This window comes from Pinus tabuliformis, chromosome 1_1 (genome assembly GCF_031772625.1).
Source record: "Pinus tabuliformis cultivar Carrire ecotype Pingquan chromosome 1_1, CPIR1, whole genome shotgun sequence".
NCBI classification, from domain to species: domain Eukaryota; kingdom Viridiplantae; phylum Streptophyta; class Pinopsida; order Pinales; family Pinaceae; genus Pinus; species Pinus tabuliformis.
This window is the reverse complement of record NC_142297.1, coordinates 203,515,527-203,529,564: the sequence shown is the minus strand read 5'-3', so window position 1 is coordinate 203,529,564 and position 14,038 is coordinate 203,515,527. Positions and strand designations below refer to the sequence as shown.

The window sequence follows — 14,038 nt, the reverse complement described above, 5'->3', positions numbered from 1 at the left end:
ATCTGATACAATTAACATACACAAGGATCCTTGAAAGAGCATGTATAAAGTTTGGGAAGCAATATGGATCTTCATCTTTTTTCTTCTTATCACACACTTACCATCTTAGCTTACTACCATCTAATGAACTTTGTCTCAATTACTCAATACTCCTAGAATACAGGTCTAAAACATCTCTACAAACCTCAATTTCCTTAGCCTTTTTGTATGGATATCACATAAAGTTAGGATATGTTCTCACCACTTCTGCACTAGAGCCTAGACGTTCCTCTCGGATCCAAAACATTCTATTCTCTTGGTTTATTGTTACAATTTAAGGGCTAACTTCCATATTATCTGATTCTACACAAACGAGGTAAATGCGCCCTTAGCTTGATATCTCCCACATAAGGTGAGAGATTGAAGCTATTTTCCTCATTGAGCATGTAGAGAGCTTGATGTTGATCTAACCCATCTGATTAAACCATTTTCATATGTTAGATCACATCATGTGTGGAACTATGTGTTAACGTTTGTGCTTATTCATATCTGATATCAAATCTAGAACGTTAAATTGAACTCATCTCTAGTCTTGGATCATATTAGGTTCTAAAATACTCCTTAGCTTCCATGCACATTGATGTCTGATATTAAATCTGAACCATCAATGAAAAAAAACATAATCATTAAATTTTGTTGCATGATGGACTGATGGTTAGCTTCCGCACAGTTCAGGGTCTGATATTAAACGTAAGTTGTTGATTTCAACCTTTCTTCACCATAGGATGACATCGTGTTGAGGGTTGCACATTACTCTTTGTGCATGTTGTTGTCTGACATTAATTCTCATCCATCGGATCAAAGTTTTGCCCAATGTTGGATCTCATTATGTGACTATCTATATGGTAACATGTGCACATGTCATACACTCGATATAGAACAAGACGATTGATCTTACTAGTGAATGTGGATCTTGGTCGTTGATTTTCATGCTCCATTAACTTCCCAAATTAGTTTGTGATCTCATTATTCTTAATCTACTTGCACAAATGTTATTTATCCAGTGGTCTAGTGAGACTAATACTCCACATAATTTAGTATGATCACCACCTAAAACATGCCACTTGTACAACTACTATTAAATTTCAAAATTTACTTTAATCAATGAGTTAAGTTAAATGGTATATATTGCCCGAAAAATACCTGAGAAGACTATCCAATTAAGCATATAACTTCTGCATTTGGGCTAAGAAGCTCGAGCATAAATGCCTACAAAGATATTATGTGCATCCTTTTACCAAGGCTATTCAACAAACACATTAATATGCCTATGATAACATATTAGCTAATCTTCCTTTGAACTTTGACACAACCATATACAACAACGTATTCCAACAAGCTCCCCTAAACTTGACATCACTTATCATCAATAACTTGATATCAATCACTAAACATTATAATAAATATATTTAATTTTATTTATTCATATATAGAATTGATCACCTGAAAAACGACAATTAAGGCTCTTTTATGTATTTGAGATGAAGATGAGAATTCCAATGAAAATTTTGAATGGGATGTTTTATTACGTTTTATACTAAATATTTAGAAATAAACCCTTTCAATTTTAATAAAATCCAATTCCAAAAAAAACAACCCTTTTTTTAGCCTCTCCTAGTGGGCTATAATTCTCACAAGCATTCCGTGTAATGTGATTAACACTGGATATTATACTGGTTTTGATGTACCCTATGGAGTGGAAAACAAGCTCAACGAAGATTGAAGTGGATGGCACATGCAATCCATGAAGTCTAAAAATAAATCTATGCTTTACAGTTGGAAAGTGAATGACATTATGCTTGAAGACAGCCCATCTTTTCTCTGGGGAATATTATTGTATGGTTCAGCTTTCACAGGACCCAGAGCATCTCGTGCTTTGCGTGCATCTGTCGACATTATGCTTGAAGACAGCCCATCTTTTCTCTTGGAAATATTATTGTATGGTTCAGCTTTCACAGGGACCAGAGCATCTCGTGCTTTGCGTGCATCTGTCGGTGACTCGGTATGCATATTGTCTTTCTCTTGAACGCGTTTACAGGCGGAAAGATTATACAATTTGGAAAAAATGGAAAGAGTGCCCATAGAAATCTTATTTTATTAAAAGTAATGTTAAAGTTGTTAAAGTTTGAGATGGATGTGCTTGGAAATTTCAGCCATGTTATTAAAGTGATAACAGATAGGAGTGCTCCGGGGAAATTTTGATTATATGTCACCATTGTCCATTACTATTGTTCTCTCATCTATTCCATGCTCCTCTGTTTGGGTATTCCATTCAGCAATGTCTGAAACCCAATTCTCATTAGTTCTACTGAATTAAAAGTATGATTGTGTAACTAGGGCAATTATGGTTAATGAATACGTCGTAGTGGTAATTTTCCCAACGCTGGCTATGCCTAGGACAATTACCACTATGCATGTATTCACTAACTATCGTGGCCCTGTTACAGAGAAAGGCCTTAGCCAGCCATCTCTACTGTATGGCATCTGTCGAAAATTGGAAAAACGCTTCTTTTCTTTTTCAGTATAAAACTGGTTTCTAACTCGCTCTTTGTACTGTATAACTTCATGTTGGATAGATATACATGATCGTTTATTTGTTTCTCACAATATTTATTTCTTGTGAATCCCAGAGACGAGGTAGATCTGCAAAGATGAAAGGATACAGATGAAAAAACCAGGCCTGGATGTGGCCAAATATCCAGAGAAGTCAAATATTTTGAAAATACGGTCGGAGAAACTTTAGATCCTTGGGATCTTGGGGTTCAGTGGCGTAGGAAAGACAACGCTGGTAAAATAAATTTCTATAGAAAGCACTTGTATTATCATAGATCGGGCTTTTTCATTTTATCACATTTGTTGCAGAGAAAAGTTCTGAAAAGCTTGACTGGATTGTCTGCGTCTGTGAACAGTGTCTGAAAGGAAGGTATGGGTTGTTGAAAAAGTTTATGCTTATTTGAATGGTAAATTTTGGGAATATTTACTTCATTCCTGGACTTATTTCTGAGATCTACAATCTACTCAATTCAACTTCTCTTTGAGGAAGATCATAGATGAAGTTCCATCTGCTTTTATCGATGTGAACATAATATTTTAACCAGAAGGCTTATGGCATAATATTAACCCGCATACTTTCAATACAGGGAGGACGGCGGATCTGTTGTAGAGAGGATATGTAGCTTTTCTAGATAGCCAACATATGTTGAAAGTTTAGCCTTTCAGCGAGCTGCATAGGATTTTGGAAATTATCTAATTTAATTATTTTAGTTTAATTTACGGATGAACGTTTATGTTAATTATAGGGTTATCAAGTGTTTATATGTAAAAAAATTAATAATCTAAAATATTATATATAGAAAATTAATTAATTTAAGAAAAGTAAATTTACAATTTATAATGAAAATTATATTATACCCATATTCAAAGCATGGTATAAATAAAAACAAGCGTAAATACATATTTTATTTATAAGAATATAGATGCATAAGGTCACGACAAGGTTAAAATTGCATTATTAATATTTATGTAATTTTTTGCTGTTTAAAAAATAATATTTAATTTTGTATTTTTTTTTAATTTTAAAATTCTTGGGATTTAGTGAGAATTATTTTTAGGGAAAAAAAAATGATATATGTATTAATATTCAAACTTATTAATTTAAAAAAATCAATAGACATGCACTAACAAAATTAAAATTTATATATATATATATATATATATATATATATATATATATTCTTTCTTTAAAATTTATTATTATTCACTAAAAATTATTTTGTAAAATGAAAAAAAATGATATACATGTTAATTTTCAAGTATAATACAAATAAAATAAAAGTAAGTATAGGTATATATTTTATTTATAAGAATATAGGTGGTTGCACTTTCAAGATTAAAATTACATAATTAATGCATTTCTCTTTTTTTTAAAATTAATATTGATTTTTTTTCTCTTTTTCTTTTAACTAGTTGAGGAGGGAGTCACGCTCATCAAATATAAATGACTTCGGAATGGTAAAGAGTGGAATTATTAAAAGGAACTAGTTAATCTTGGGTATTATTTTCATGATGTCTTTTCCTTCCATGTGGATGTTGTTTAATTATTATGGCTTTCCTTGAGGAAGGAACTAATTAATCTTAGGTATTACTTTTATGATATCTTTTCCTTCTATTGAGAGGTTGTTTAACTACAAGGACCTTCCTAATATCCATTTCTTCTACTCTATTCCTCTAAAAATGAGTGAATTCCACAATCAAATAAATGATTAGTTATGAAGAAGAACCCCAAATATCCAAGCCAAGTTGAGCGTTGCCTAAAATTATTAGAGATATCCCAAAGGGGACATATGCTTTGTTTATATATGGAAAGTAAGTAGGTCGAGTCTATAAGTATTAGACATTTCATACAAAGGGTGATACATATAAATAAAAAGACATGGAGATCAACATTATATGTTGCTATGTTGAACCTAATATTCATTTCTCAAGATTCTTTTCATGTTCACTCTTTCATAGCCATAGCCTATTAGTCCTTCCCTTTCAATTTTATAAAAATATATTTTTCCTTTATTTTCAAATTGTAATTTGATACTAACAAAATATGCACAATGTATATAAATATATAAGAAAAAATGTTTATGGTCAATGACTTCTTTGTATGAATAGATGTCTATTGAATTACAAAACAATTGATTCTTTCATAAACCACAAAGCAATTAATTCTTTTATGGATCAAGCAATGATATTTACGAAGGGGATGTTATGTATGGCAAGAAGAGAGGAGATATAATTATTTATCTGCATTGATGTGACAAAGCATTTAAGGAGATGTGTTTGGTCTAAATGAAGAATTGATTGGTCAACTTATGTGTTTCTATGAATATTTTTATTTTATTTTATTGTTATTAATATTATTATTTAATATGAGTAAGAGTTTTATGTTGAAATTATTTGAAAAATGGATCACTAATTAATATTTGACAACAAAAACTTATACTTCCCAAAAGACTTGAAAGATGACTCTATTCTAGAGCATGCAATTACTAAGTAAAATTAAAGAATTCCTATATATTAACATAATCAATTAACAATTATATATTACTTAAAATTATTCATTATGCTAAAATTGTACAACATCATATTTACTTTCTCCTTTGATTAGGTATTGTGTTAAAAAAAAAAAAAAAAAACCAAAACCTTCATAATGTTCCTATATTTATTAAATATGTTTGTATAACATTATTCCATTTTTATTAACATATTTTTTTGGTGGAGAAAAATCATAACTTTCATTAAAACTAAAGATTACATTTTGTATGTGTAGAGATGTGCACTCAAAACTTGCCAAGAAAAAGTGGCCATGTCCTACCAAAAAATTTGGATTGTAAGTCCTCATATATACATCATAAAGAGTCTAATCATCTTTTGTAAAAATGCATATAACATATATACATAAAAACTATCAACATTTCGTGTGTTTAGCATAAATATATTAATCAGCCAAGAAAACAAACATATCAATAGTATTCAAGATCGGGTTACATTCCCTCTATGAAGGGCTGGTGAAAAAATCTATGCCCTTGTCCATTTATGTGCTCCATGATTTTCCATGTTCCCGTATCCCGAGCTACCTTCTTTTGATAGGGTATCAACATATTAGTCGCAACTCTATCAATTAAATTGCTTAAAAACTTAAGGAAATTTCATAAATGGCATTTTCATTATGTATCCAATTTACATATTCAAACAACGTATTAGTTCATATACCCAAAAATGTACATATACATTACAACACACATGTGTCATACATGCACATATTCCATGATATTCATATGTTTTTATTTTTAGAGTTAATTTCCATCCTTTGTTTTACTTAGTTATTCACATAACAAATATGATAAGCATAAGTATAAACACACTACTTTATTTCATGTGGTAGTTCACCACAAGAGGTCATTCTTACACACTTTCCATATGAATATTCCATGTGACATGGAATGCATTAGACAACCTTGTTGTATTACCCAAAACATTAAAATGTACAAATTTCCAATTTGCTTACCATTCACACATTTACATGCTTAGGAGGGTATTCATCCCATCAAGGGAATTTTCCTCTTACCCTCTTCCAATCTAGTCCTCTTCTTTCTCATGTTGGGTTTGGTCCATACTGTGTTGCACCATTATGTTTCTTATTACTTTCCTTTTTATTTACATTGTGTCTTCTTATGTGTTGTCGCACTAACAACTTTCAACTAAATCAAGCATAAACATTTAAATTCATCACATTATCAGGCCAACACTATGTATGTTGATATGATTTTTTTTACACATCTAAAACCCATGTTAGTTACATAAAATAAAAAGACATGTAAGCATTCTATCAAGGTTAGAAACCACAACATATGCAAGTTTTAAGTCAACATATATAACAATTAAACTATCAAAATAAATTGCATAATTTGTGTGTGAGCCTCTTTAGGTCCAATATTGAACCAATTCTTTGATACCACTTTGTATTAGAGCTCCAATTTTATTCTCAAATTTCTAGTGTTGAACCTTAACTCTGATACCATTCTATATCAGAGCTCTATATGTTTGCTCTTAAGGTCCATCTAGTTTGAGTGTTAAACATGAGCTTTGATACCATTCTGTAACAACCTCCCTTTCACCACCTTAAATATTCTCAAGTTGAGGAAGGTGCTACCTATTTGACCCAATCTCCAAGGTTTGATATGAACATGGGGTTAGCAAAAAATTCATTTTTGCAAGTCTGCAAAATTTAATTATGATACCACCATTATGATCAACTTTTCAAGAGATTTTCGGTGATATAGATTTTATCTCAATTTGAGTCCCATATTAAAATGTATGCTCGTTAGAAGCTTTATCCTATTAAAAGAGGCCATTTCATCACATTATCCACATGGTGCCTGCATAGTCTCCACCAAGCTTGTATGACCCTATCATTTCATCACTACAGGGCTCACAATATTAGATATGTATTATGTTGGAATGGTCTCTCTTTCATGTTCTCACCCACATTAAGTAACAATTTACCAAAAAATGGGTGGTGGGAGGTCTCTCGATGGGCATGGTTCCATCAATGGAACCAAAGTCAGATCAAACCAATTTGCATAACTCTCATGTGATAATGTTTTAGGGCACAAAGATTGTAACGATGGGTGGTCTCATAGAAGCATGGTTCTAATGTTGGAACCATGACCGAATTGGCCCATCCTAATTAGCTTATTCCATGGTAATGTGTTAAGGTGCAAAGATTCCAAAAGTGGGTGGTCATATGATGGAAAATTTCTATCATTGGAACCTTCCAACGATGGGTAGTCTCCCAAAAACAGGGTTATGTTATTGGAACCATGACTAGATCAATCTATCCTCATCTACTTCTACCGCAAAAATGTGTTAAGGCATAAAGCTTCCAATGGTGGGAAATATCTTGGCAGGAAGGTTCTCTCATTGGAACCATGGCTAGATCGCCCCATTCTCATTAACTTCTCCCAAAAATATTGTGTTAAGGTGAAAATATTCTAGCAGTGGGAAGTCTCCCAACAATAGGGTTCCATCATTAGAACCATAGCCAAATCGTCCCATATTCATCGACTTCTCCCATTCACATGGTTAATAAGGTGCGAAGTCTCGGTGGTAAGTGGTGACATGTGTGGGTAAAGGGCCCACCCTAAGACATTTTTCATTGGATTGATATTCTTGCCTCACTCTCACTCAACGGTTTCAACAACTGATAACCTAGCAAGAGGGTTCCTCCCTACAAAGTTATGTCTCTTGTTGTTATGGTTCCAAGAGTTAAATCATGGCCATACTACCCCATTCTTGGCCACTCTCTTGGTAACAAGGTAATCAAGCCTAAAATATTTTAGTGGTGGCCAATGGCCAGTCTCTCCATCATGATAATTTGTACCATATCAAGCTTCCAATCGACCACCATCATTTCAAATAATTTTATTCCTCTTCGAGCCTGAATGTAGTTTTATCGATCTTGATGACTGGTATAAACACCAAAAATATGCACAGACTGCACTACTTCTAATAAAAAATATATCTCAGGTGAGCCATTCAACTATCACATCCCTTAACCATGACATTCAAATGAAACATAATAATAGCATTGGATAATGCAATTTAGTCATTTATCAAATTTATTACATGTTAGAAAACCTGCAAATTATAAATAAAGCATCGATATATCTAGTTTCATTATTCAATAAGACTGAGGGTTTATAAAATAACAGGTTGATCCTTAGTGAAGTCTAGATATGCAATATATCCAGACTATTTTATATCACATTCATGACAAGCAGCTTCATAAAACAAGCATTCATCAAACCACAAACACATATAGTTTATAAAACTTGAGAGTAACAATGAGTCTGAAGCAGTCATTCATAAGCATACATGACTTTTCATTAATCATAAGCACAACAAAGAATGTCACAACCCATAGTCCAACAAGCATGGATAATTATACTTACTTCTGTATGTTTAAATGGTTGGAAACTAAAGGAGGTATTTCCACTCTCCACCCAACCATAGGCCAACTACATTGCAACTTTCTTGTAGTTTACCACCCTCGAGCCAGATCCAAAGTATGAGGGGTTTCTTTCTCAGGTATTTCACACCAAGGGCTTGGCTAGGCACTCAGTTAGTGGAGTCTACTATCATGGTGACTTATCAACTACTCTATGGCAGTAAGCACCATAGTAACCTACTCACCTCTCTAAGCTTCTCACTAACAACACAAGAATAAACACATATTCCAGTGACCACAATAGAATGATTCAAGGAATGACAACCAAGTCTCTGAGAACAAGGCTTAATCAAAAAATCCAACATTACTCCTCGAACTCCACACAAAGCTTCTTATGCTTTGCAACTTGCATGAAGGGCATTCTCTACTCTTCTTTTCACGTTCTCATCCATTGCAAGTTTTATTGCCTCTTTCTCATCTTTAGCAACATTTTTCTCCCATGACCTAAAAAAAAAAACCCTTGGTGCTTCCCCCTACTCCCTTCATGTATTCCCGAGAAAAAAATGCCCCACTCTTCTCTTTTCTCTCCTCAATCTGCGAGTATTAGAGAAATTTTGAAGTAAAAAATGTGTCTCAAAACAAAAATGTACAACCAAAATCAACTCTATAGGACCCTGTAGGATTCAAGACGATGATGTCAATTATGGGGGATGATTCACCATTTTTGAAGTAAAATAATAAAAATATTAAAAAACAAAAAAACAACTTTTTCAACTAGTATTTTCAACTTATCTCCCTACAATTTTAATCAAATTTCGAGATCCAGCATGGGTACTCTTTGGATGAGGAATTAAATTCCACATCCAACGAGAGCTCCTGCTCGAAATTTGAAGAAAACCGTAGGAGAGAAGTTGAAATAGTAGTTTTTTTCCCTCTAAAATTTGATGATGTAATATAATCTTATTTTATTATTTTCACTATTATTTTATAATATTCCTTAGGAGACCCATTTTAGACCTAAAAATTTCTCTAATGAGGATGGGTGTGGTCCTCTGTCTGCAACACCCAATCCAACCTCGTAACTTTTGTTAGCGCAAGTGGGTGGGTTGGTAAGCCAAAGTATTAGGAACTTTAATGTGGTCAACTATGGATTGTTCTAGCCACACAACATATTGCCTACGAATGTTATCTCACCATACTCCTACCACGTGGGGTTCACTTAATAAACGTGTGACATATCACATACATTTGTGACATACTAAAAAATACCCTTAATTTGACTACATATTGGAAAATACCTCTAAAAATCACATTATTTAACCCCCTACCAACAAGAACACAATATACCTTTCCAATTTAAAAAACCCTTACTTTCATTAGATATTGTAGGTATCTATTTTTTTATTAACATTTTTTATACCTCTTTATATTTTTCATTAACTTTCAGCTCCCTCCATTTTTCATACTTGCCAATATAAAAACCCTTTACCCCCTATTATATTCTTAATATATTATGTCATTTTATTCTCAATATATATCTCCCCAGTATAAATACACAAGTATTTCTCCCACTAAAACCCCCAATAACCCCTGCTAAAAAATTCAATTCTATTTCAACAAATATCTCAAATTATAAAACAGGCTAACAAACAAACAAATTCCCTTAAATTATAGATCTCTAAAATAATCGTCTCCTTAAATTTTAATCAATTTATAATATGTTTGAGAACATATTATCCGAGCTAGCTGTGGCTTCCACGCTTACTTTCACAATCATATTTACAAAAGATGGGGACAAAGGGCTATTATATATAAGAGCCAAGACTTAATATAATGTAATGATAATCTTAATGTAATGATTCCTTGATTAGATTTCTTTTCCAATAATGTGTTTATATATATATATATATTAATTTTACTATTTATTATTCCTGCCGCATAGTACGTATAATTCATTTGATAATGCGTTGATTTTCTATTAAAAACTTAATTAACCAAAAATTAAAAAATCATTTATAAAATTGATTTTATGAATCAATTTTTTTTTAATATATATATTTTTGTAACCTCTTTAATTGGTTCAGGGTGCTGGACTCTTATTCCCCCATCATTGGTTCCGCCGGAATCGTACATTTGCTAGAGATTGTGTTGTTCGACTGTGGTGCCAAGGGTAAGAATTTGAAGATGCGTATTTTAATTTTGTAAATCAAAGAATAGCGGAGGCATTAAATTATCTTCCAAAGTTCATGTATTTAATGTTTAATATATCTGCTTATCAACTTCCACTTTGTACATATATTTGTGGATGTTACTGTTTTACTATTATGTTTTTTCTTTGAAAGTTTTAGAAAATTCAGTTATATTTTGAAAAAAATTAAGTAGAGAGTTTTGTAAATTTAAGTAAAAATTGTTAAATTTCATAAATTTAGATGTTATAGAAATTTTTGATTGTGTTGAATCCATTTTCACCATCAAAAATATCATTTAAATCTTGCTTTTATAAAATCTTTTGAATTTTTTTGCCCCAATTCCAATCATTTTTAACCATCGAAACAATTCCTCCACGTCCATAAACAACTCCCTAAAAAATTTAAGGACAATACCACTCTACTCTTCGTAAAGTTTTGTACTTAATACGCTGCCTGTACGTGGTAAACACAACTCTGGTCATTACTTTACCTATTTAATTGTAAGTTTGTAAAATCTTATTTTTCACTTTAATGGTGGGATAAAAATCTTTGATCGTTGTAGTCTTAAATAGTCTTTTTATCCATGATTACTTTTATTATAATTCAACATTTCACACCAAACAAAAGTATATGAACTATCCATTCCCTACATTCTAACAAGAAACTAATAAAATATGTATTTCAAATTTGACCGGGAAAGTGGGACATGGACTTGTGGTTTTCAAAAAAGTAGGAATTTATAACTTCTTTTTATTTCCAAGCAATTAAGTGTTTGTTATACAATGTGCATTTTGTGATGTTTTTTTCTATTGATTTAGTTTGTATTTATTTATTTAGAAAATATATTACTAAAAAAGGTTAAGTTAAAAATGGAGAAAAAGTTTATATATGAGAGAATTTTAAAGTTAAATTTATATCACAATAATTTGAAATTATTTTAAATGATTAAATGTAAAGTACAGTTAAATTTATATCACAATAATTTGAAATTATTTTAAATGATTAAATGTAAAGTACAATAAAGTTTTAAATGATTAAATGTAGAGTACAATAAAGTTAGTTAGAAAAATTAATGAAATTATTTTAAATGATTAAATGTAAAGTACACTAAAGTTTTAAATGATTAAATGTAAAGTTAGTTAGAAAAATTAATAAAATTAAAAAATAATTGATTAAAAATAAAATTAATGAAATACAATTTTTTTTAAATGTAAAACTAAATCCATAATTTAGAAATTGTTATTATGTCGTTTAGTTTCACTATCATGTTTTTTCTTTATCCTTTAAATATCAAAACAAAATAAATAAATTTAATAAATAATGAAATAATAATATAGATATATATTTTGTAGTTGATTACTTTTATAAATATTTGAATTTTTTTATCCATTATATAATTTACATTTTAGTAATATTTTTCTTTCAATTATATTAATCAATCTTTATAAATTATTGGTCTTTACTAAAGTATAGTATTAGCATGTGAAGACAAACACTTAGTAAGTAAATTTCATTCCTTGATTAAACATTCTATCATTTCATAGAGAAAAGCTTTTCTTTTCAATAGGTGTTTTTAATTAGAAAAAATTATAATAACTAAATTTGGTTCATGAATAAGATATCTAAAATATTGGTATATAAAGATATCGATTAAGATATAAAATATTGGTATATAAAGATATCCATTAAGATAAATAATTAATATATAAAAGTATGAGTAAAAATGATATGATTATAGTGATATGAATCATGTTCTTTGAGATGTCATTTCAGTCTTATTAATTATACTTATTAACAATTATTATTTATTTATATTTATTACATTACATTTCCTTAAAAAAATGCTTTGTACTCAAACCATGTATAAAAAGGCTTAATGTATTTTTATGTGGCTTGTAATTTCTTTACACCATTTTATTAATAATGGCTACAAGAAATGCTAAAAATAACATTATTATAAAATAGTATTTCAGGATATAATCCAACTTTGTTGGAAATAGCAAAAAATAGAAATGTTAAAAATAGTATTGCTATAAATATCATTTTGAGTTGAAAATAATTATATTATTTTGTATTAATGGAGAAAATGGTTACATAACATATCTCCCTAGTTTAGGATTAGTTCCTAGGGTTTAGGGGTTTGGTTGCAACTTCCTAATTCCTAGTGTTGTACTTAAATAATGTAATCTTTCATTCATGAAGAATACAGTGTACGAGAGTGATCTCTCTGTTCTGAGTGTAGTCTCCAGGTGCAGGCCTCACCTGTGAGCTACATCTCCTTCATTTTCAATTTTGTTCACATTTTATCTTGGTATCAGAGCTCAGATTGGGTGAGCCTGATCTTGTATCACCTGTTGTGACTAAAGTGCCTTTGTGGCCAGCTTGCCTTGTGGTAGAATTGCCTCTGTGGTTTGAGGTGCCTCTGTGGCCACGTGTACACAAGAGCTTTATGCTTAATTGAGCAGGTGGACTGCAGAACACCTGGCTTGGATTCAGATGTTTTTTATTTTTTCTGAATAGAAGGAGATTCGCGCGCTTTTCTCGCTGACAACAACGCTAGGAAGGGCTTTTGGAGCATCTGTTCGTCCATTAGTCACGCCACAATGCCAAAATACCAGATTAGCATGGAATGTCTTGGATCTCTCTGCCAAGAAATTTTACTCTGACCGATTTTATTTGGGCGCGGTTTTCTCGCTCGGGCATGCGCCAATCCGCTCGGGAACGCGCCAACCTACCTTTAAGGAGATCTGTGGGAAGCCTCATCTTCGTTTGGCGATTTGCGAAGTTGCAGATTGGAGAAGTTGCAGATCTATCCGGGAGAGGCAGATCGGATCAGTTTTGATCAAATCGATTTTTTGGCTGTATTGAAAAACAACGAATTTTCTCATCGGAGCAGAATTGATCTTGTTGAGTTGTCAGATATTGCTGGATCTGAATCAATGAGTAGATCACGAAGATCAGCAGATCGGTGACAGATCGATTTGAAAGGTATCGATTTTTTGTTACTATTGGGTAGATTCATTTTTAAATCTGATCAGAATGAGTAATATGATGGAATCTTACCTCCACGAGTCTGGCAAACTCGATGGATCTAACTTCACGAACTGGAAGTTTAAGATCTAGACCTTGCTTGAAGGTGCGAACGCTTGGTCCATAGTGACAGGTGATGGGCAGAGGGTGAATGTGGGGACGCAGGAGCAAGGTTGGGATAAGCGAGAGAACAAGGCGAAAGTTTTGCTGAAAATCTCTGTGAAGGACAACGTTATTCCACACATAAGAGATTCTAAAACGTCCGTGGAGATCTGGACGA

At 31.7% G+C, this 14,038-nt stretch overlaps 1 long non-coding RNA gene across 1 annotated transcript; it reads left to right on the top strand.

Moving 5' to 3' along the window:
* The first annotated feature begins 2,165 nt into the window (after positions 1–2,165).
* Positions 2,166–2,809, top strand: LOC149212234 (uncharacterized). The gene is made up of 2 exons (XR_016250222.1): positions 2,166–2,571; positions 2,670–2,809. It is a non-coding gene; the product is annotated as an uncharacterized LOC149212234 (long non-coding RNA).
* Positions 2,810–14,038: the final 11,229 nt, after the last annotated feature.